General features: G+C 37.7%; 1 pseudogene; it reads left to right on the top strand.

The window, feature by feature from the left end:
• The first annotated feature begins 1,058 nt into the window (after positions 1–1,058).
• LOC122477081 lies at positions 1,059–20,512 on the top strand (annotated as a pseudogene).
• The last annotated feature ends 4,264 nt before the right edge of the window (positions 20,513–24,776 follow it).

Below are 24,776 nucleotides of genomic sequence, written 5' to 3' on the forward strand. Positions count from 1 at the left end.
AACCTTCAGCAATGTGAGGATAGATGGAACATACCTCATCATCATAAAGGCAATATATTAAAGACCCACAGCTAATATCATCCTCAATGGAAAAACTGAGAACTTTTCCCCTAAGGTCAGGAACAAGACAGGGATGTCCACCCTCAGCATTGTTATTTAATACAGTACTGGAAACCCTAACCTCAGCAATCAGACAACAAAAAGAAATAAAAGGCATCCCAATTGTCAAGGAAGAAGTCACATTCCCATCACTCCCACATGACATGAGTGACATGACATGTTGAAAACCCAAAAGACTCCACCAAAAAATTACTAGAACTGATAAACAAATTGAGAAAAATCAGTGTACCAAAACCTGTTGCCTTTTCTAGACACCAATAATGAAGCAGCAGAAAAAGAAATCAAGGAATAGATCCCATTTGTAATTGCACCAAAAACAATGATACCTAAGAATAAACCTAACCAATGTGGTAAAAGATCTATATTCTGAAAACTACAGAACACTAATGAAAGAATGGCACAATGGCACTAATTGATGATGGCACAATGAAATGTAAAAACATTCCATACTCAATGATTGGAAGACAAATATTGTTAAAATGTCAATATTACCTAGAGCAAGCTACACATTTAATCAAATCCCTATCAAATTACCACCAGCATTTTTCCCAGAGCTAGAACAAACCATCCTAAACTTTTTATGGAACCACAAAAGACCCTTAATAGACAAATAAATCTGAAAAAGAAAACTAAAGCTGGAAGCATCATGATTTGGGACTTCAAACTATATTACAAAGTTACAGTCATCAAGACAGTATGGTACTGGCACAAAAACAAACATAGATCAATGGAACAGAATAGAAAACCCAGAAATGGGCCAACAACTATATGGTCAACTAATTTTTGACAAAGCAGGAAAGAATATCCAATGGGGAAAAAAAGACAGTCTCTTCAACAAATGGTTCTGGGAAAATTGGACAGCAACATGCAGAAAAAATGGGCTGAGCCAGCTTGCACGCCACACACTGGGTATTCTCTTCTTCCTGTGCTGGTTAGCTATGGCGGCGGTGAAGACTCTGAACCCCAAGGCCGAGGTGGCCAGAGCTCAGGCGGCACTGGCAGTCAACAGTAGCACAACCCCGGGGGCTGCACTACATGCTGAGGACCAACTTGAGGACTAAGGACACCATGAAGATGCTTGTTTCTGGTGCTGGAGACATCAAGCTTACTAAAGATGGCAATGTGCTGCTTTATGAAATGCAAATTCGACACACAGCAGCCTCCTTAATAGCCAAAGTAGCAATAGCCCAGGAGGACATAACTGGTGACATAACATTCAATGTCCTAATCATTGGAGAACTACTGAAACAAGCAGATCTCTACATTTCTGAAGGTCTTCATCTTAGAATAATAACAGAAGAATTTGAAGATGCACTGGAAAGGGCACTTCAGTTTTTGGAACTAGTCAAACAAAGTAAGCAAAGAAATGGACATAGAACACTTCTAAATGTGGCCAGAACATCTCTATGTACTAAAATGCATGCTGAACTTGCTGATATCTTAACAGAGGCTGTGATGGGTTCCATTTTGTCCATTCAAAAACAAGATGAATCGGGGCGTCTGGGTGGCGCAGTCAGTTAAGCGTCCGACTTCAGCCAGGTCACGATCTCGCAGTCCGTGAATTTAAGCCCCGTGTCAGGCTCTGGGCTGATGGCTCAGAGCCTGGAGCCTGTTTCCGATTCTGTGTCTCCCTCTCTCTCTCTGCCCCTCCCCCGTTCATGCTCTGTCTCTCTCTGTCCCAAAAATAAATAAACGTTGAAAAAAAATTTTTTTAAATAAAAATAAAAATAAAAATAAATAATAAAAATAAAAAAAAACCAAGATGAATCTATTGACCTCTTTATGGTTGAGATCATGGAGATGAAACATAAATCTGAAACTAATACAAGCTTAATCAGAGGTCTTGTTTTGGACCACACAGCACGGCAATCTGATATGAAAAAAAAGAGCAGAAGATGCATACATCCTCATGCATGCATACATCCTCATGCAATGTGCCATTAAAATATGAAAAACAGAAGTGAATTGTGGGTTTTTTACAAGAGTACAGAAGAGAGAGAAAAACTCGTAAAAGCAGAAAGAAAACTCATTGAAGATAGAGTTTTAAAAATGCTAGAACTGAAAAATAAAGTTTGTGGTGATTCAGATAAGGAATTTGTTGTTAATAGTCAAAAAGGAATTGACCCCTTATCCTTAGATGCTCTTGCAAAACAAGGCATAGTAGCTCTGTGTAGAGCTAAAACAAGAAATACGGAAAGGCTGATTTTTGCTTGTGGTGGAGTAGCTCTAAAAATTCTTTTGTTGACCTAAATCCTGATTGTTTGGGACATTCAAGCTTGTCTATGAGTTTACATTGTGAAAAGAGAAATTCACCTTTATTGAGAAATGTAACAATCCTTGCTCTGTCACATTATTAGTCAAAGGACCAAAAAAGCATACATCATTCAAATCAAAGATGCAAAAGAGATGGCTTGAGGGCTGTTAAAAATGTTACTCATGATGGCTGTGTAGTTCCAGATGCTGGTGCAACGGAAGTAGCAGTGGCAGAATCCTTGATTAAATATAATCCGAGTGTAAAGGGCAGGGTCAAACTTGGAGTGCAAGCACTTGCTGATGTATTGCTCATTATTCCCAAGGTTCTTGCTCAGAACTCTGGTTTTGACCTTCAGGAAACACTAGTTAAACTTCAAGCAGAACAATAAGAATCAGGTCAACTTGTGGATGTGGACTTGAACACAAGTAAGCCAATGGTAGCAGCTGAAATAGACATATGGGATAACTATTGTGTAAAGAAACAGATTCTTCATTCCTGCACTGTGATTGCCACCAACATTCTCCTGGTTGATGAGATCATGCAGCTGGAATGTCTTCTCTAAATGGTTGGATTGAAGCTTTCCTTGTGTCATCGGTATCATTAAGACTACAGGGTGATCCTAAGAATATAGCTATGGAATTTTCGTCCAAGCTTCAAATGATTTTCAAAAGCATTTTCTTTTTCCATATGAAAAAGAAAACATTGGCACTCAAGTTCTGAAATTCTGAAATTATAATTACAGTATTTTTTAAAATTTCACTGCAGTGCACACACATTAAGCAGGCTGTTTTCACCCAATGAACAGGATGTTTTGCTTTAGCTTCAGTGATCTAAAAGTATTACGTTAGACAAGTGTACATTATCTACCTTGTTATTAAATGTTCCTTGAAAAAAAACTTTAGTGGTTTAATAATTTCTTCTAATGGATGATTTCAAATTTATCCAATAGCTCCCTACTGTCACACTAGTAAGTTTTTATGCAAATATAAATAATACTTAAAGTAACTTAAGATTTTGAAAGCATCCATGTTTCTTTAGTATAAATTCCTATGAGTAAAACTATTTGATCATTTGTTTGGACTTTTAATGCTTTTGAAGTACCTTTGCTAAAATGCTCCCCAGAAAAGTTGTACTGGGCAGAAAAATGGGTGAAGTATAGGCAAGGGTGTTGAATAAACTGAAAGTATGAAGACAGAAAACTATAAATAGAGGAGACAGAGGTAAAAACACCATTAAAGGCATGGGGGTTAGAGGATAGGAGATTTTCACGTAGAATGTGTTTTCACACTCCTGCACCCGTGCTTATCCTGAAATACCCATCCATCCCAAACTCTCCAGTGCCATCTTTCTGTCACCCAAGTTATTGATCTTTCCCATCTGTTTCCATAAAATTGTTTTTATAGTTGGTGTATCTCCATAGCCCTTGACAGTGAAGTTGTGTGCTGCAAAGCCTTGTATTTTTGAGGCTTGGCAGTTGCCTACAATGAATGTGCAATAAATGTTAAAACGAAACCTTTAAAAAAATGCAGAAAAATGAAACTGAACCACTTTCTTCCACCATACACCAAAATAAATTCAAAATGGATGAAATACCTAAATGTGAGACAGGAAACCATCCAAATCCTAGAGAACATAGGCACCAACATCTCTGACCTTGACTGTAGCAACTTCTTACTAGATATGTTGCCAGAGTCAAGGGAAACAAAAGCAAAAATGAACTATTTGGATTTCATCAAGATAAAAATATTCTGTACAGCAAAAGAAACTATCAACACGACTAAAAGACTGCCTATGAAATGACATATATGATAAATGGTTAGTGTCCAAAATCTATAAAGAACTTATAAAACTCAACACCCCAAAAAACAAATAATCCAGTGAATAAATGGGCAAGAGACATGAATGGACACTTTTCCAAAGAAGTCACCCAGATGGCTAACATACACATGAAAAGATGCTCAACATCGCTCATCATCAGAGAAATACAAATCAAAACCACAATGAGATACCACCTCATGTCTGTCAGAATAGCTAAAATTAACAACTCAGGAAACACCAGATGTTGGCAAGGATGTGGAGAAAGAGGAACTCTTTTGCACTGTTGGTGGGAATGCAAACTGCTACAACCTCTTTGGAAAACAGTATGGTGGTTCCTCAAAAATTTAAAATAGAGCCTCCCTACAACCCAGCAATTGCATAACTAGTTATTTATCCATAGGATAAAAAATGCTGATTTGAAAGAGTGTGTGCACCCCAATGTTTATAGCAGCACTACAAACAATAACAAAAGTATGGAAAGAGCCCAAATGTCCAACAACTGATGAATGGAGAAAGAATATATATATATATATATATAATCACTCAGCCATCAAAAAGAAATCTTGCCATTTGCAATGACATGGAGGGAGCTAGAGTGTACTATGCTCAGCAAAGTAAGCCAAAGACAAATACCATATGACTTCACTCATGTGTGGAACTTAAGTACCAAAACATATGAACATAGGGGAAGGGAAAAAAGAGACAGAAGGAAGCAACCATGAGACTCTTAACTATAGAGAACAAACTGAGAGTTGATGGATGGAGGCGGGAGGGATATGGGCTAAATGGGCAATGGGCACTAAGGAGGGCACCTTAATTGTTGTGATGAGCCCTGGTGTACTCATCCCAATGAGTGTCCTCCTTAATACCCATTACCCATTTACCCCATTCCCCCACCCAAGACCCCTCCAGGAATCCTGAGTTTGTTCTCTATATTTAAGAGTCTCCTGTGTTTTGTCCTCCTCCCTGTATTTATGTTGTTTTTGCTTCCCTTCCTTTATGTTCATGTTTTGTACCTTAAATTCCATATATTCATGAATTCATATGATATTTGTCTTTCTCTGACTAATTTCACTTAGCATAATAAACTTTAGTTCCATCCATGTTGTTCCAAATGGCAGGATTTCATTCTTTTTGATTACCCAATAATATTCCATTATATATATATATATCTATATCTATATCTATATATATATCTCACATCTTCTTATATGTATAATATATAATATATATTTATAATGTATATAATTTATAATATTAATATAATTATAATAAATTATAATTTTATATAATATATAATACATTATATATAATATATAATACATTATAATTATATAATACATTATAATTATAATATAATTAATATAATTATAATGTATAATGTATAATTTATATAATATATATAATTATATAATATATAATCATATGTATATGTATATATCACATCTTCTTTATCCAGTCATCTGTCAATGGACACTTGGGTTCTTTCCATGCTTTGGCCATTGCTGATAGTGCTGCTATAAATATTGGGGTACATGTGCTGCTTCAAAACAGCACACCTGTATCCTTTGGATACTTAGTAGTGCAATTTCTGGGTTGTAGGGTAGTTCTCCTTTCAATTTTTTGAGGAACCTCCATACTGTTTTCCAGAGTGGCTACATCAGTTTGCATTCCCACCAGCAAGGCAAAAGGGTTCCTCTTTCTCTGCATCCTCGTCAACATCTGTCATTGCCTGAGTTGTTAATTTTAACCATTCTTACAGGTGTAAGGTGGTATCTCATTGTGGTTTTGATTTGTATTTCCCTGATGATGACTGATGTTGAGCCTCTCTTCATGTGTATGTTAGCCATCTGGATGACTTCTTTGGAAAAGTGTCTATTCATGTATATTTGCCCATTTCTTCACTGGATGATTTGTTTTTTGGGTGTTGAGTTTGATAACTTCTTTATAGATTTTGGATACTAACTCTTTATCTGATATGTCATTTGCAAATATCTTCTTCCATTCCATCAGTTGCATTTTAGTTTTATTGATTGTTTCCTTCACCGTGCAGATTTTTATCTTCATGAGGTCCCAATAGTTCATTTTTGCTTTTGTTTTCCTTGCCTCCAGAGACGTGTTGAATAAATAATTGCTGCTGCCAAAGTCAAAGAGGTGTTTTCCCACTTTCTCTTCTAGGACGTTAATGGCTTCCTGTCTTACTTTTAGGTCTTTAATCCATTTTGAGTTTATTTTTGTGTATGGTATAAGAACGTGGTTCAGGTTCATTTTTCTGCATGTCCAGTTTTTTCAACACCGTTTGCTGAAGAGACTGTCTTTATTCCATTGGATATTCTTTCCTGCTTTGTCTAAGATTAGTTGGCCTTATGTTTGTGGGTTTATTTCTGGGTTTTCTATTCTGTTCCATTGATATGCGTGTCTGTTTTTGTGCCAATAACATACTGTCATAATGATTACACTTTCATAATACAGCTTGAAGTCTGGAATTGTGAGGCCTCCAGCATTGGTTTTCTTTTTCAACATTATATTAGCTATGCAGTCTTTTTTCTGGTTCCATACAAATTTTAGGATTGTTTATTCTACCTCTGTGAAGAATGCTGGTGTTATTTTGATAGGGATTGCATTGAATATGTAGATTGCTTTGGGTACTATTGACATTTTAACAATATTTGTTATTCCAATCCATGAGAATGGAATATTTTTCCATTTTTTGTGTCTTCTACAATTTCTTTCATGAGGTTTCTATAGTTTTCAGTGTATAGATTTTTCACCACTTTTGTTAGGTTTATTCCTAGGTATTTTACGGTTTTGGCACAATTGTGAATGGGATCAATTGCTTGTTTTTTCTTTCTGTTGCTTCATTATTGGTGTATAGAAATGCAACTGTTTTCTGTGCACTGATTTTATACTCTGTGACTTTGCTGAAGAGGTCAGTTCTAGCCATTTTTGGTTGAGTCTTTGAGTTTCCCATGTAGAGTAGCCTGTCATCTTAGAAAAGTAAAAGTTTGACTTCTTTGACTATTTGGATGCCTTTTATTTCACTTTGTTGTCCAATTGCTGAGGCTAGGACTATGTTGAATAACGATAGTGAGAGTGGACATCTCTGTGGTGTTACCCTTAGGGGGAAGCTCTCAGTTTTTCCCATTTGAGGATGACATTAGTGGTGGGTCTTTCACATATGGCTTTTATGATCTTGTGGTATGATCCTTCTATCCCTACTTTCTTGAGGGTTTTTATCAAGAAAGGTATACTTTGTCAAATGATTTCTCTGCATCTATTGAGAGAATCGTGTAGTTCTTATTCTTTCTTTTATTAATGTGATGTATCACATTGATTTGGAGATATTGAACCAGCCGTGCATCCGAGGTATAAATCCCACTTGGTCATGGTGAATAATTTTTTTAATGTATTATTGAATCCAGTTGGCTAATATCTTGTTGAGGATTTTTGCATCCATGTTCATCAGGGAAATTGGTCTATAGTTCTCCTTTTTAGTGGGGTCTTTGTCTGGTTTTGGAATCAAGGTAATGCTGGCTTCATAGAAAGAGTTTGGAAGTTTTCCTTCCATTTCTATTTTTTGGAACAGCTTCAAGAGAATAGGTGTTAACTCTTCCTTAAATGCTTGGTAGAATTCCCCTGGAAAGCCATCTAGCCCTGGACTCTTGCTTTCTGGCAGATTTTTGATTACTAATTAAATTTCCTTACTGGTTATGGGTCTGTTCAAATTTTCTATTTCTTCCTGTTTCAGATTTGGTAGTGTATATGTTTCTAGGAATTTGTCCATTTCTTCCAGATTACTCATTTTATTGGCATAAAATTACTCATAATATTCTCTTATTAATGTTTTTATTTCTGTTGTGTTGGTTGTGATCTCTCCTCTTTTATTCTTGATTTTATTTATTTGGGTCCTTTCCTTTTCCTTTTTGATCAAACTGGCTATTGGTTTATCAATTTTGTTAATTCTTTCAAAGAACCAGATTCTGGTTTCATTGATCTGTTTTACTGCCTTTTTGGTTTTGATATCATTAATTTCTGCTCTAATCTTTATTATTTCCTGTCTTCTGCTGGTTTTGAGTTTTATTTGCTGTTCTTTTTCCAATTCCTTAAGGCATAAGGTTAGAATGTGTATCTGAGATCTTTCTTCCTTCTTTAGGAAGGCCTGGATTGTTATATACTTTCCTCTTATGACCATCTTTGCTTCATCCCAGAGGTTTTGGGTTGTGCTGTTATCATTTTCATTGACTTCCATATACTTTTTAATTTCTTCTTAACTGCTTGGTTAGCCCATTCATTCTTTAGTAGGATGTTCTTCAGTCTCCAAGTACTTGTTACCTTTCCAAATTTTTTCTTATGGTTGATTTCGAGTTTCATAGCATTATGGTCTGTATCTGCATGGTATGATCTCAATCTTATTTTACTTATTTAGGTGTGACGATTTGTGTCCCAGTATATGGTCTATTCTGGAGAACGTTCCACGTGGATCAGAATGTACTGGAGAAGAATGTATATTCTGCTGCTTTAGGATGAAATGTTCTGAACGTATCTAAGTCCATCAGGTCCAGTGTGTCATTCAAAGCCATTGTTTCCTTGTTGGTTTTTTTCATTAGATGGTCTGTCCATTGCTGTGAGTGGGGTGTTGAAGTCTCCTACTATTGTGGTATTTCTATCGATGAGTTTCTTGATGTTTGTGATTAATTGATTTATATATTTGGGTTCTTCCACATTTGGCACATAAATGTTTACAATTGTTAGGTCTTTTTGGTGGATAGACACTTTGATTATGATATAATGCCCTTCTGCATCTCTTGATACAGTCTTTATTTTAAAGTGTGGATTGTGTGATATGAGTATGGCTACTCCGGCTTTCTTTTGCTGACCATTAACACAATAGATTGTTCTCCATCCCCTTATTTTCAATCTGAAGGTATCCTGGGTCTAAAGTGGGTCTCTTGTAAACAGAATATAGATGGAGCTTGTTTTCTTATCCATTCTGTTACCCTTATGTCTTTTGATTGGAGCATTGAGTCCATTGACATTTAGAGTGAGTACTGAAAGATATGAATTTATTGCCATTATGATGGTTGTAGAGATGGAGTTTCTGGTGGTGTTCTCTGGTCCTTTCTAATCTTTGTGGCTTTTGATATATATAATATATATATATATATATATATATATATTATATATATTGTTCTGTATATATATATATATATGATCTGTATATATATATATATATCTTTTCTCCCCTCAGAGAGTCCCCCTTAAATTCTTGCAGGGCTGGTTTAGTGGTCACAAACTCCTTTAATTTTTGTTTGTCTGGGAAACTTTTAATCTCTCCTTCTATTTTGAATGACAGCCTTGCTGGATAAAGAATTTTTGGCTTCATATTTTTCTGATTCAGCACACTGAATATATCCTGCCACTCCTTTCTGGCCTGCCAAGTTTCTGTGGATAGGTCTGCTGCAAACCTGATCTGTCTTCCCTTGTAGGTTAGTGACTTTTTTCCCTTGCTGCTTTCATGATTCTCTCCTTGCCTGAGAATTTTGTGAATTTGACTATGATATGCCTTGTTGATGGTCGGTTTTTGTTGAATCTAATGGGGGTCCTCTGTACTTCCTGGATTTGGATGTTTGTGTATTTCCCCAGGTTAGGAAAGTTTTCTGCTTTGATTTGCTCACATAACTCTTCTACCCTTATTTCTCTCTCTTCCTCTTTTGGGACCACTATGATTCTGATGTTGTTCCTTATTAATGAGCCACTGATTTCTCTAATTCTTAAATCGTGCTCTTTTGCCTTAATCTCCCTCTTTTTTTTCTGCTTCATTATTCTCCATAAGTTTGTCCTCTATATAGCTGATTCTCTGTTCTGCCTCATCTATCCTTGCCGCCGTGGCATCCATCCATGATTGCAGCTCAGTTATAGCATTTTTTATTTCATCTTGACTAGTTTTAACTTCTTTTATCTCTGCAGAAAGGGATTCTAATCTATTTTTGACTCCAGCTAGTATTCTTATTATCCTGATTCTAAATTCCAGTTCAGACATCTTGCTTGTATCTGTGTTGGTTAAATCCCTGGCTGTCATTTCTTCATGCTCTTTCTTTTGGGGTGAATTCCTTCATTTTGTCATTTTGAAGGGAGAAAATGAATTAATGAGGTAGAAAAATTGAAATTTATAAAATTAAAATTACAAAATATTAAAATTAAAAATTAAACACACACCAAAATCGAATAGATGATGCTAGATCTTGGGTGTGTTTTGGTCTGGTCGAAAATCGTTTGACAGATTAGAGAAAAAAAGGAAAGGGGAGAAAAGAAAAAAAGAGAAAATCGTTTGAGAATTTGAAAAAATGAATACCCTGAAGTAGACTAAATGAGATGATGGGGGTAAATTAGAATTTGAAAGAATATACACAAAAGTAAAGAATATAGTAGAAAAAAATTAAAGAAAAATATTTTTAATAAAAATTAAAAATAAATATGAATGCTTTCTTTTTCTGTATTCAAGAAAAAAGAAAAGAAATGAAAAAGAGAGAAAAGATTTAAAAAAAAGAAAAAACAAGGAAATCGTTTGAAAATTTGAGAAAGTGAATACACTGTAGTAGATTAAAATAAAATGATGAAAGTAAAATATAATTTGAAAAAAATTACATAAAAGCAAAAATACAGTAAAAAATTAAATAAAAATATTTTAATAGAAGTTTAATGTAAAAAATGAATTTTTTCTCTTTCTGCATTCAAGAAAAAGAAAAGAAACAAAAAAAGAAAAAAGAAAAAGAAAGAAAAAAGAAAAAGGAAATTGAAAATTTTTAAAGGTGAATACACTGAAGTAGACTAAAATAAAATGATGGAAGTAAAATAGAATTTTAAAAAGTTTACACAGAAGTAAGAAAATAATAATAAATATTAAAGAAAAATATTTTTAATAAAAATTGAAAATAAAAATGAATTTTTTCCCTTTCTGTATTCAAGAAAAAGAAGTGTAAAAGAGAAAAAGAAAGAAAGAAAGAAAGAAAGAAAATAGAATAGATGAACCTTCTAACAGATTGAAGTAGGATTGAAATTACTTCATTTTCCTCTAGAAGTCAGTTTCTGTAGTGCTTTATAGTCCATAAACTAAGCCAGCGGTGAGACTTGTGTTCTTGAGAGTGAAGTTGGTCCACTTGGGCAGGACTCAGTGTAACAGCTCCGTTCTCCACTAGATGGCACTGCTAACCTACTGGGGTGGATTGTTGTGGCACTCGTAGGTGCGTATTCGCATGCACAGGAGTGGTTAAAATGGGACCACCCAGCTACCCAGTCTGTTGTCCCAAATCATCATTGCACACCAATCCTCTGTCTTCAGCTCTCATCCACTCCCTGCTTTTTCACTCTCCATGACCAGGCCCCAGGCAGTACCTCTGTCCCAAGTTTTGTCTCAGATGTGGCTATTTTCCCCGGCCCCTTACTTTTGAAGGACTGCAGCTTTGAACCATTCCACCCCTCTGTGGGAGGGTCTCACCAAGCAATGGCCCAATGAGCAATGGCCAAATGTCAGCTGCACCCAGGGTCTTGCTGGACCCTGTTGCTGCCGGTGCCTTGAGACTACGGCCAGGTGCTGGCCCGCCCCAGAAAAAGTTCGTGAGATAGTGTTGCAGCAGTGTTTCAAGGATTATGGAAGATCACAACACACATCTGGCACCAGGCTTCACCCTTAATGACCTTGCTCCAGCACCAGCGAATGTGGCCATTTTCTGGGGTCTGCTAGGATCAGTTGGCTTCAACTGTCTCTACCAAATGTCCTCCCAGCAGTGGAACCACTTTCCCCGTGTGGCCCGAGACCCCCCCCAGACCCCACTCAGCTCCTGAGGATTCACCCTTCCCACCATAGCACCACCAGGTATCAATCTGTGGAGTTGCAGCCTTTGCACTCCCCTTGTTTACAGTCTTAATGGAATTTAAACCCTCTCGTTTATCCTTTCTCCCTTTTTATTTTAGTCCCTGCAGCTGTTTCCAATTTTCCACTTTCTTTCCAGCTGCTCTTGGGGAGGGGTGCTTTTCCCATATTCTAACCCCCTCACCAGTCTCCATCCTCTCTCCACCCGCAAAAGTGTTCCTTATCCTCAGCGGCATCTCGCTTCCCAAATTCACCTCTCCACGTTGTGTACCTGCTGAATTCTGTGGTTCAAGTTGTACAGATTGTTGTGTTAATCTTCAAATCAGTTTTCTAGGTGTGTAGGATGGTTTAGTGTTGGTCTAGCTGTATTTCATGGACACAAGACAGACAAAAAACTTCCATGCTGTTCCACCATCTTGGCTCCTCCCTCTGTTTAGATGTTCTATCCATTGCTGTAGGTGGAGTGTTGAAGTCCCCTACCACTATGGTATCATCATCAATGAGTTTCTTTATATTTGTGATTAATTTATTTGTATATTTGCAATCTTACACATTGGGGTCATAAATATTTATAATTGTTAGGTCCTTATGGTGGAAAGACCCCTTAATTACGATATAATGCCCTTCTTCATCTCTTTTCACAGTCTTTATTTTAATTTTTTTAATGTTTATTTATTTTTAATAGATGGAGAGACAGAGTGCAAGTGGGGAAGGGGCAGAGAGAGAAAGAGAGAGATACAGAATCCAAAGCAGGATCCAGGCTCTGAGCTGTCAGCACAAACCCTGATGCAGGGCTTGAACCCACCAACTGTGAGATCATGACCTGGGCCAAAGTCAGACGCTTAACCACCTGAGCCACCCAGTCTTTATATTAAAATCTATATTGTCTGATATAAGTATGACTACTCTGGCTTTCTTTTGGTGACCATTACTAGCATGATAAATGGTTCTCCCTCCCCTTATTTTCAATCTGCACGTGTCTTTAGGTCTAAAATGGGTCTCTTACAAACAGCATATAGATGAATCTTGTTTTCTTATCCATTGTTACCTTATGCCTTTTCATTGGAGCCTTTAGTCCATTGAAATTTAGAATGAGTACTGAAAGATATGAATTTATTACCATTGTGTTGCCTGTAGAGTTGGAGTTTCTGGTGGTGTTCTCTGGTCCTTTCCAGTCTTTGTTGCTTTTGGTCTTTTTTTTTCTTTTGTTCCATCTTTTCTCCCTTCAGAGTCCTCCTTAAAATTTCATGCAGGGCTGGTTTAGTGGTCATGAAATCCTTTAGTTTTTGTTTGTCTGGGAAACTCTTTATCTCTCCTTCTATTTTGAATGACAGCCTTGCTGGATAAGGAATTCTTGGTTACATATTTTTCCAATTCAGCACATTGAATCTACCCTGCCACTTTCTGTCCTGCCAAGTTTCTGTGGATAGGCCTGATTCAAACCTGATCTGTCTTCCCTTATAGGTTAAGGACTTTTCCCCCCTTGCTGCTTTCATAGTTCTTTCCTTGTGTATTTTGTGAATTAGACTATTTTATGCCTTGGTGGTGGTCAGTTTTTGTTTAATCTAATGGGAGTTGTCTGTGCTTCTTGGATTTTGATGTCTGTGTCTATCCCCAGGTTAGGAAAGTTTTCTGCTATGATTTGTTCACATAAACCTTCTACCCCCTTTTCTCTCTCTTCATTTTCTGGGACTCCTATGATTCAAATGTTATTCCTTTTTAATGAGTCACTGAGATCTCCAATTCTTATATTGTGCTCTTTTGCTTAGCTTCTCTCTTTTTTTCCTGTTTCATTATTCTCCCTAATTTTGTCTTCTGTATAACTGATTCGCTGCTCTGCTTCATCCATCCTTGCCTCCATGGCATCTCAGTTATAGCATTAATTTCATCTGGATTAGATTTTACGTCTTTTATCTTCACAGAAAGGGATTCTATGCTTTTTTTCAACCCCAGCTGGTATTCTTACTATCGTGGTTATAATTCTAGTTCAGACATCTTTCTCTTATCCGTGTTGATTAAGTCCCTGACTGTCATTTCTTCCTGTTCTTTCTTTTGGGGTAAATTCCTTCATTTTGTCATTTTGGAGGAAGAAAAAGAATTAATAAAACAGAAAATAAAAATTAAAAAATTAAAAACAACATGAAAACATTAAATAAAGGAAGCTAGATCCTAGGTGTGTTTTGGTCTGATTGTTGGAAGAAGTTTTATAGAATAGAGGAAAAAGGAAAAGAAAGGAAAAGGAAAAAAAGTAAGAAGTTTAAAAATTTAAAAAGATGTATATAATAAAATAGAATAAAATTAAATGATGGAAGTAAAATAAAATTTTAAAATTTACAAAAAGTAAAAATATTGCAAAATAATTTTTAATTACAAAAAATAATTTTTTCTTTCTGTATCCAAGAATAAGAAAAGAAAAAGAAATGGGAAAAAAATGGACCAGCAAGCAGAATGAAATCTGAATGAAATTACATACAATTTCCCTTAGAAGTCTATCTAGGAAGCACACTATAGTCTGTACTAAGTACTAAGTACTAAGTACTAGTACTAGTACTAAGTACTAAATAGTACTAAGAAATAGTCTGTACTAAGCCTGTACTAAGCAGGAGAGACTTGTGGTGGTCCTTTAAGTCTTGAGCTTGGTTGGTGCATTTGGGCAGGGCTTGGTGTAATGGCTCCATTCTCCACTAAGTGGCGCTGCTTAGCTTACTAGTGTGTACTGGTGTAGCACACATGTGCATGTAGTGTTTGTGCATGTGCAGGAGAGGTGAAAATGGTATTACCAAGCTTACCAGTCTCCGATATCAGAACTCTGCACTCTCACCGACCAGCAACCAAGCAACCAAAGACAGAGAGGGAGATACAGAATCCAAAGTAGGCTCCAGGCTCTGAGTTGTCAGCACAGAGCCTGATGCGGGGCTTGAACCCACCAGCCATGAGATCATGATCTGAGCAGAAGTCAGACACTTACTCAACTGAGCCATCCAGTCTTTATTTTAAAATCTAGATTTTTCCCCACTTCTACTCTGTTCACGTCCAAGCTGTCAGCCCACCAGCCGACACTTCCTTCCTGAATTATATCTCAGGTGGGGCTGTGTTTCCAAACCATTCACCTCTGAGAGCCCTGTGGCTTGGACCCGCTCTGACTCTCTGGGGGAGGGTCTCATTGAGCAATGACCAGCTGCTTTCTTGCCCCACAGAAAGTTTGTGGTATGGCAATGCAGCAGAGGTTTAGAGATGATAAAACACAACACACATCTGGTACCAAGAATCACCGCCCCCTGGCATTTTTGTTACAATACCAGCAAACATGGCTGTTCTCTGGGCTCTGCTGGGACCTTTGCCTGTGGGGAGGCCATATGGCCTCTACCAAATGCCCTCCTTGCAGAGAAATTGCCTCTCCCTGTGTGGCCCATGGACCCCTCAGACCTCACTGCCTGTTCCTGATGAGTCGTTCTTCCCACCAGAGCACTGTGAAGTACTGAGCTCCAGAATTTCTGACACTGTTTTCCCCTGTTTATAGAGTCCTAATGGTATTGAAACCCTCTTCTTTCTCCTTTCCTGTTCAGTCACTTGTGGGTGTTCCCACTCTTTCTCTTTCTCTACAGCTACTTTCAGGGAGAATGCTTTTCCTGGATGCTCCTCCTTTTCTCTGTCATGTGTCCAAAAATACAGCCCCCTCTCCTCCTCTCTCACCCAGTTTGCCTATCTGTGCCACATACCTGCCAAGGTCTGTGGCTCAAGTTATGAAGATTGTTGGGTTAATCCTCAGGTCAATTTTCTAAGTGTGCAAAATGGTTTGGTGCCAATTTACCTGCATTTCAGCGACGAGAGAAGCTAAGAACCTCCATGCTGCTCTGCCATCTTGGCCCCTCCCTTACCTGTTGTTCTCTTTTTTAAGGAAGTCTTTATCTGGTTTTGGTATCAGGATAATGCTGGCCTCTTTGAATTAATTTGGAAGTTTTCCTTCCTTATTTATATTTCGGAATAGTTTGAGAAGAATAAGGATTAATTCTTCTTTAAAGAATTAATTCAACTGTAGAATTCAACTGTAAAAGCATCTTGCCCTGGACTTGTGTTGGTATATATGTTTCCTGGGGCAAGGGCAACAAAGGTACAAATAAAGTATTGGGACTACGTCAAAAGAAAAAGCCTCTGCACAGTGAAGGGAACAGTCAACAAAACTAAAAGGCAACCTACAGAATGGGAAAATATATTTGCAAATGACATATCGAATAAAAGGTTAGTATCCAAAATACATAAAGAATTTTTAAAACTCAACACCCCCCCAAAAATGAATAATCCAGTTAAAAATGGGCAGAAAATATGAATAGACATTTTTCCAAGGAAGACATACAGATGGCCAACAGACACATGAAAAGATGCTCAATATCACTCATCATGAGGGAAAAATAAATCAAAACTACAACAAGATATCATTTCACACCTGTCAGAATAGCTAAAATCAACAACACAAGAAGCAACAAGTGTTGGAGAGGGTGTGGAGAAACAGGAAACATGGTGCACTGTTGGTGGGAATGTAAACTGGTGCAGCCACTGTGAAAAACAGTGTGGGAATTCTTCAAAATTTAAAAATAGAGGGGCGCCTGGGTGGCGCAGTCGGTTAAGCGTCCGACTTCAGCCAGGTCACGATCTCGCGGTCCGTGAGTTCGAGCCCCGCGTCAGGCTCTGGGCTGATGGCTCAGAGCCTGGAGCCTGTTTCCGATTCTGTGTCTGCCTCTCTCTCTGCCCCTCCCCCGTTCATGCTCTGTCTCTCTCTGTCCCAAAAATAAATAAACGTTGAAAAAAAAAAATTTAAAAAAAAAAAAAAATTTAAAAATAGAATTACTCCATGATCCAATAATTTCAAAAACACTAATTTGAAGTGATACATGCACCCTTATGTTTATTGTAACATTATTTACAACAGCCAAATTATGGAAGCAGCCCAAATGTGTACTGATAGATGAATGGATAGAGAAGATGTGAGATATATATACATATGTGTGTGTATGTGTGTGTGTGTGTGTGTGTGTGTGTGTAATTCAGCCATAAAAAATGAAATCTGTCCATTTGCAACAACATGGGTGAAGGTAGAGAGTATAATGCTAAGTGAAAGACACCAGTCAAAGACAAATACCACATGATTTCACTCATATGTAGAATTTATAGAGTAAAACAAAGGAACAAAGGAAAAAAGAGAGAGACAGAGAGAGTGAAACCAAGAAACAAGTTATTAACTATAAAGAACAAATTGATGGTTACTAGTGAGTGGGAGGGGATGGGGATGGGTAAAATTGGTGATAAGTATTAAATAGTACACTTATCATAATGATCACTGAGTAACATATCAAATCCTTATATTGTACACCTGAAACTAATATAACACTGTATGTTAACTACTGGAATTTTAAAAACTTATTTAAAATTATGCTAAATAAAAGAAGGGGTATACAGAAGGTCACATATTGTTTGATTTCATTTACATGAAATATATGGCATAGGTAAATCCTTTGACACAAAGAGAATTAGTTGTTGCCAGGAGCTGAAGGGACGGGAGAATGAAAAATTGTTATTTAATGGGTATGGATTTTCTTTATATCGTGATGAAAATATTTTGGTACTAGATAGAAGTTATGTTTGCACAACATTGCAAGTTTACTAAATATCACTGAATTGTATACTTTAAAATGGTTAACTTTATATTATCTTAATTTTACTTTCATTTAAAAAAGTAAAGCATCAGAAAAACAGAGTGTTAGAGAGACTCAGTCATCCTAAGGACCTCTGATTTATCCAAACATTGAAAGATCATGATTTATAAACAGCAGAAATGTGGTGGGAGATTTCAGGATCAAAAATCTAGAAATCAGGATTCTGACTCCACTATTAATTAGCTTCATGAACTAAGGCAGGTCTTATAACATCTATGAATATCAGTTTTTGTGTTTTCAAAATAAGAAGTTTCAAATTTGCTTCTCTTATCATAAAAACATTTCAGAAGTGTCACCCACAAAAAAAAGAGTTCTATAAAAGATGCTTACACACAAACATACCCATACAACCTTATGGTCTTGTTGGGAGAAACAGAATGAGTCAATGGGCGGGAAAAGCACTTGATGTTAAACGGATAGCTGAATTTAAAATAACCAAATTTGATTCATTCAGAAAGCAATTATTTAGCACCTATTATATGTCAATGTGATAGACACTGAGGATATACAGATAAGTAAGCACTATCTTTTCAAAAGCCATCTAATCTAGTGGGGGAGACAGGTAAACAGATAGTTACAGTACGACTAAGAGAAATGATATAGAAATTGATAGGATGCTCTGTAATCACACAGGTGTACCACCTCACTCATTCTGAAAAGATTTATCTTTCCATATGAAATAATAGAAAAGCAAGTCCAGGGGCACCTGGCTGGCTCAGTCAGAAGAATGAGTGACTCTTGAATCTGGGTCATGAGCTCGAGCTCCACGTTGGATATAGATATTACTTAAAAATATTATTTTTGTTTCCCTTCCCTTATGTTCATCTGTTTTGTCTCTTAAAGTCCTCAGGGAGGGGGGATAGGCTAAATGGGTAATGGGCACTAAGGAATCTACTCCTGAAATCACTGTTGCACTATATGCTAACTAATTTGGATGTAAATTTAAAAAAATAAAAAATTAAAATTAAAAAGATAAATACATAAAAGTAAAATATCAAAAAATAAAATAAAATATTTTTATTAAAAAAATTAGCCAGCCAAAATAATGAGTAGGGAATGTCTGATCCAAGAAGATTAAGACAAAACAAATAGACTTACAAATACTTTAAACAAAATAGTGTCTGTAGGGAACTTTAAGCAGTTCAGTGTTACTGGAACATGAACAACACAAGGAATGGCAACAAACAAGGCTTATGAAATAAGCAGGACCAACATCATGAAGAGCCTTGTGGGTCTTCAAAGGAGTTTAACTTTATCTTAAGGGCAATAAGTAGCCATTGGAGGGTTTCATGTACCCAGAATGCCATAATCAGGATTATATTTTCACATTATTTTGGCAGTATGGAGGATCAAGTGGAGGGGCCCAGTTTAGAAGCAGGAACATTGTTAGGAGATTACCACAGTAGTTCATATATGAAGTGATGAGTGTTTGAATTAAGGCAGTGAAAATAGAAAAAAGTGGATGAGTTTGAAATATTAGGAGATCAAAACCAGTAGGACTTGCCAGTCGACTTGGATCTGACAAGAAAGAAAAGGAAGTGATTCAAGGATGACTGTAGTTTCTAGGTTGAGTGACTGGATAGATAATGGTGCTACCAAGTGAAACTGAAAACTCAAGAGTACAATCTTTTTTTAGAGATAATATGATGAGTTCCACCTTGGACATGTTAACATTATGGTGCCTATGATGCACATCCAGGTGACAGCTTGGAAATTGTAGCTTAGAGATGACGTGGGGTACATAGATTTGGGGATATCCAGAATATAAGTGGTAGTTGAAACTTAAAGAGTGGGTGCCTCAGGAGGATATACCAGATGTTCTTTGTAGAATCTTCTGTATACAAGATTAAGAATCCTTTATGATTCCTCTTCTATCGTCGTTACTTTGAAGGAAACCTCCTATAGAAGTGGAAGTGATAAGTTTTAAGAAAGAACTGAACTGAGTGAAAATAACCACCTAATGAATCATAAATGGAAGACTGTTCTAGATAGGAAGGAAATATAGGCAAGAAAAAAGTAAGTGTAAGATCTGGCAAAACTGGTCTATAGAGTTGGTCAGCTATTGGAACCAGTATACAAAACTCAAACCAAGCCATTTAGGTCTTGATGTTGATACAGACAATACTTCTCCTACCATTGGCCTGCTGTGTTGACACCAGATGCTTCTACCTTGTGGTTCATGACTGCAACTATCAGTGCAGTGACCTAGAAACTATATTTAGAAGGCCATGTGCAAATTTCTCTGCCATTCCTTCACATGGAGGAAATTCACTTGGTTTATTTTTTGAAAGTCTAGACGGAGTGTGAAGTAGGTTTCTAATTTTTCTCTGCATAAATTAAGCATAAATTAAGATCTTGTTTGGTCAGAATGACTAGTGCCCCATTTTTCCAGAAGCTCCACTCTATTCTCTGGGGTGTTTAACCTTTACTTATTAGGTTATTTTGTTAGCCAGGGGCTCACACTGTGCTTTGCTCTCATTACTCTGCCACTCCCATGGACTAGCTGCTTAAAAAACCAGACAGTGATCTCTGATTCACTCTTCCACCAATTCTATTCATATCTCTTCATTGACTTTAGGTAACATGACCAAGCACCCCAAAACAGATGTCAAAAGCCATGTGTACTACTCTGGAATAACAAGTTCCTCCCAGGCCCTGGAGACAGGAAATCCAGCTGTAAGACCTCTCCTTCTGGCCTCACCCAGCAATGGCAGTATAGTTGGGGATATAAAGCCCTAAAATACTGGCTCTCATGGAGTACTTTGAGCATCAGCAAGGCTGGCCCTATTTGAAGGCAGAGCAGAAAACTACATACAAGTGATTTTCATAGGAAGCAAAAGGCCTCACTCTCCCACAACATCTCTATTCACCTACCTACACTCTAGTATGCTTGGATTCACTCCTTTTGGTTAACAAACTGTGCCTCCAAAAATGTCCCAGAGGTAAATTGATATAGGAAAGGGGCTCACAACTAAGTATTACATTACCTAGATTCTATCCCCATTTCTGCCATATGAACTTGAGCAAGTCTCTTCCCTTTTCTGGGCCTCGGTTTCCTCAATCTACTTCATAAGTAGAGAACAGATGAGATGATGTCTAAGGGTACTTCTGACCACAAAATTCTATATTAATTTGACCAAAGTTCAAACATAAATATCACGTTGCAGGGGCTACCATTTAATTTTTTAGTATTCATTAATCCATTTGTTTGAATTGACTATATATGTCACTGGGAAAAGAGCCAGGACATGGATAGGTCACATAAGGGGTCCCAAAAACACAGATACCCCTCATGGAAACAAATCCTGAAAGGGCAACCGGAGATTAAAAAGGTCTCATCTTCCTTTTTCTCTGGTTGTCTTATTCCCATCTCACCATCCTCTATTCCCCACCATTGATCATCTCAGCTGGAAGAAGGTAAAAACCAGGTAGAGGGTATAGAGACACATTTGGGAAGATAGGTATGACCATCCAGGTTGAGGCAGCAAGACAAAATCCTAGATTATTTTCTAAAGAGGTCCAGATTGAGGACTTATATACAGCAACCCCAGGGTGCGCTACCTTCGAGAATCAGATGGTGGTTTTCCCAAAGGGAAGTGGTGGTGTTTTCAGAGGCTTAGGAAAGCAACCAATATGTGGTCTCTTTTTTAGAGAGGAATGAAAGATGAGAGCTTAAAATCCCAGATACTCTACCCTGGATGACAGAGGCAAGGGGTCCTATAATGATAAGTGAGGCTAACACTTATAAGCACTTACTATGTGTCAAGTAATATTCTAAGTGCTTCATACAAATTGAAACAATCCTTGTAACAATACTAAAAAGCAAGTGCTATTATTATTCCCATTTTATAGATGAGGACACTGAAGCACAGAGAGGCTAAGTAATTTCCTTAAATTTACACAGCAAGGAAAGTGTAGGTCCTGGATATAAACTCGGACAGTATGGCTTCAGGTCTTATGTTCTTAACCAAACTATAGAATGTAAGTATATTTTCTAATGTTACAGGTCAGAGCTGGTAAGATCCTTAGGGACAATTAAACACCATCCCTTTATTTTATACATGAGGGAACTGAGCCTGAGAGAAAAAGAAACTTGTTGAATGTCAAACAGTGAACAAGTGAAAATATAGGAGAGATAGAGCCATAGACCTGATCTGCTGACTCCCAACCAGTGTTCTTTCTACTATTGCATCTGATCCTTTGTTTGATCTCTCACTTGAACTTCCTCCCAGCTGACATTGCCGACTTGGTCATTCCTACACTTTATCTGACAAGAGTAGAGGGGCAAACATTTTTGTAGTACTTTTTTTTTAAATATAAATGAAACTAGATCTGGCTCCAATCAAGCATTTTCCAAATGATTAGGTCCCTAAATTCCAATGTCACCTCTGTGGGAGTTACTGATAGAATATAAAACTAATAATTTCCATCCATAAAGACATCAACATCCTACCATGCCAAGGCTCAAACCTTCTAAGCAGATGAGTGTTCAATGATGTATGAGGCCTGCTTTGTGCTCATACAAATCCATGGATTAAAATCTGAACTTTATAAGGGTCATTTGTGAAAACCAATACTGAGCCAAACTGGAAAAATTTTAGCTGATTCATTGAGAAGTGATGAGTAGAGCTTGTGAAAGTGGAAAATACTGTTGGGCAGTGGGCTCTGGATGTAGTGAGGTTAGACTGGCTTATAATGCCAACAATGTGAGCTGGCCAGTGGCAAAGAGATAGACAGCCTAAGTTCTCCAAAGGCCCAAGCTACTCTTCTTTTGGTATGGAATTGTTAATGACTCACTGACTCAAGTGTTGAATTTCACAAAGCCATCCTCCCCACCCAATTCCTCACTCCAACCTTCCAATGGATGTGGGAAACAAAAGTCTCCAGTATAGATGGAAAGTTTTAAATGCCTCTTGTGAGTTGAGCCTTCAACCCACATTAGGCAGTCTGTCCATTACCCCATTCTTTTATAGGCCACTGGGCTAAGCACACAACACTGAGTCTAGTGAAGCAGGGCACCCTCCCTGAGGGTGTGAGATCGGGGTCCAAGAGCTTTGGAAAGTCACAAGAGTCAAAGAGAAACCTTTTTCATACAGGGGAGGACAGTGATATCAAGAAGTTGATTGATGTCCCAAAGCAGTATTAGAACCACTTTCTATCTCATTCAGATTTTTACTGTATAGGCTTGGCACAAATCCTTCCTACAATAAAGGTGGAAGAAGTGGCTGATTGTGAAACAGGTGTGAAGAGAAATACAAATAATGCTCACTGCATTCACTCACTCATTTATTCATTCATTTAACCAGGCAACCACTATTATTTACCTACTATGTGTAAAGTATCATGTAAAATAGATATATATAAAGCAAAGGCTCATTCTTTCAAACTTACAAGCTTACATGCACAAGGATACATGGCGTATACACATCCCCAAACACTACTGAGTTGCACATAGAAAAGGCTTTTAAATTGTATAAAGGAGATAAGGAAGGTAGGAAGATGGTGGAGTGAGAGAACCCTAGAGAAAGCAGTAAAGATGTCAGAAGAGTAGAGTGACCCTAAGCTTGGTTCATATCTTAAAAACAGCTAGACAAATATCAAATAATTCTCCAAGAAATTGATCTGGAGACTGAGAGAAAAAGCTACACAGTTACATGTAGAAAAAAAGACCACTTTATGAAAGGTAGGAGTTGCGGGAAGTTGATTTGGGGAAGAAAAGAACCATAGGTGCTGTGGAGGGGATGGAGCCCTGAGCAAGGAGAGAGGAGTTAGAGAGAAATAGAGAAAATGTGAAAAAAAAGGATGAAAACATGCACAGGAAAATTATTCCCCAAAACCACTGACTGGGAAAACAAGAGGGGTTCAATACTGCAAGTTTTTTATAAGTAGCTAAGGACTAAAGTCTGAAGTTTTAGAGGTCCATGCAATCCGTACGGTTGTACCTGACATGCTTAGTGGTGCTCAAGTGAGGAAGGAAGACAGACACCCAGGAGCAGGCAAGATGGTCTAAGGATCCCTTGGGTTGTATGGGGAGAACAAGTTCCCCTTGTGGAGTGCATTTGGGAGAGGGAGCACTGTTCCTCTGAAGACAAAAGACCTTGAAAGCACCACTGAGCTGCCTCATTCACCAGTATAGGAATAAATACGCTGGCTGAGGGCAGCAAGCCTTGGTGCCAGGTTTCTGCTGTGATTTACATAGACTCCAAGCTGCAGCATGGTCACACAACCATTTTCTTGGACAAACTGGCACCCAGACACAGTGAAACAAGACTTTCTCCCAAAATATCAGCACTGACCCCAGCTGCAGGGGTCTATGAAATTTGGAGTTTTGAAACCCAGCTGAACCGGAAGTAAAATACAGGAGTACAATGCTGCCTGGCAGGCAGACAGCTCTGACACAGACAGGGTGAAGGTAGAGGTCTGACAGAAGCCAGGGACATGGGGGTGGAGGATTTTTTGTGCTTCTAAAAGGCTCGCTGAGGAATTGCAGACGTAAGCTCCCCAGTCCAGCGATAAGAGAGCAAGGCGATGCCATTTTCCCCTCTACCCATCATTACCGATGGACTTCAGTGAGCAAAACAGCACCAACAGGAGGATGCTGGAGCCAGGATCACAAAGCTCTTTATCCCTGAGTCTCGCAGGTGCATCTCCACTAGGGCAAGTCAGCCAGATAATCAGTGCAAAAGGCCCTACCCCCAGAAGAACAGCAGAAACCCCTCACATGCATCAAGTCTGCTGATCATAGAATGCTGCGGAGGTTCAGCTCTACAGGAAACAATATCTAGCTTCTTTGTGTTTTTTTTTAAGAGATTAAAGCAAATTTTATTTTATTTTATTCTTTATTTTTCTTTATTTGATTTTTTAATATGAAATATATTGTCAAATTTATTTCCATACAACACCAGTGCTCATTCCAACAGGTGCCCTCTTCAAAACCCATCACCCACCCTCCCCTCCCTTCCACCCCCCATCAACCCTCAGTTTGTTCTCAGTTTTTAAGAGT

The sequence above is a fragment of the Prionailurus bengalensis genome, chromosome X, assembly GCF_016509475.1.
Source record: "Prionailurus bengalensis isolate Pbe53 chromosome X, Fcat_Pben_1.1_paternal_pri, whole genome shotgun sequence".
Classification (NCBI taxonomy): Eukaryota; Metazoa; Chordata; class Mammalia; order Carnivora; family Felidae; genus Prionailurus; species Prionailurus bengalensis.